Below are 1,291 nucleotides of genomic sequence, written 5' to 3' on the forward strand. Positions count from 1 at the left end.
TGTATGTGAGTCCAGGTGTGTATGTGAGTCCAGGTGTGTTTGTGAGTCTAGGTGTGTGTATGTGAGTCCAGGTGTGTATGTGAGTCCAGGTGGTCCAGGTGTGTTTGTGAGTCCAGGTGTGTTTGTGAGTCCAGGTGTGTGTATGTGAGTCCAGGTGTGTAAGTGAGTCCAGGTGTGTATGTGAGTCCAGGTGGTCCAGGTGTGTGTATGTGAGTCCAGGTGTGTATGCGACTCCAGGTGTGTATGTGAGTCCAGGTGGTCCAGGTGTGTGTTTGTGAGTCCAGGTGTGTACATACTGTCCTCTTTGCCCTATCACCTCCTCATAATAATAATATTAGTCGAAATAATTCTTAATTTCTGCTTTTTTGACTCATTAATCAGGGCTAATGTCTCCTTCCTGTGTCCAGGTGCCACGTCCCCTGAGGGACAGGGATTTTGCCAGGCCGGCTTCAGCGTTGACTTCCTGAAGGTAGAAATCCCCAAAGAATGATTACTTCTTTCTTTATATGTACTTTTATATACAGTATATGTACTATTTCTGCCTTTATATGTACTTAGAATAGAGAATAGAAAGCCTTTATTGTCATTAAACACAGTACCTGTACAACGAGACTGAAGCAACACCTTTACAGTGTCAACACGACATATAAAAATACAAAATATATGGAAGTAAAATATAAATATATAAAGTATAGGTAGGTAGTGCAGAGTGGAGTCCTGAGAGCTAATACATACATATAAAATAACTTTGTGTACACATTGTGTGAAAAGTAGTTAAGTATTAACAACAAATACATAAATATTGCACTGTTATGAAGTTAAATGGTTAAGTACAACTAATAAATACCACTCTGTGTATCTGTACTTGTGACAGAGTGGTAGTAGTATTATAGGACCCCCTCGAAAACGAGATGTCACATCTCAAGGGATTATTCCTAATAAAAAAAAAGAATTTCTTCTAGTACTTCTGCTGAAGTACATGATCTGAGTACTTCCTCTACCGCTGACCTAAGGGGCTGAAAATGAAGTGAAAGTGAAATCAGAGATCACAATATTTTCTATCAAATACCCCGATATCGGTATTCTACCATTGATAATTGGTGCTTTTAGAAGAATAGACATCGGTAATGTGGATATAATGTCTCAGTGAAGAATAATAGACAGGCTGGTAGTCAGTCTGTCCACCAGAGGACACTCTACAGCGTCCCTGTTAGAGATGGTGTTACATAGTCTGTCCACCAGAGGACGCTCTACAACGTCCCTGTTAGTGATGGTGTTGCATAGTCTGTCC

The sequence above is a fragment of the Etheostoma cragini genome, chromosome 11, assembly GCF_013103735.1.
Source record: "Etheostoma cragini isolate CJK2018 chromosome 11, CSU_Ecrag_1.0, whole genome shotgun sequence".
Taxonomy (NCBI): domain Eukaryota; kingdom Metazoa; phylum Chordata; class Actinopteri; order Perciformes; family Percidae; genus Etheostoma; species Etheostoma cragini.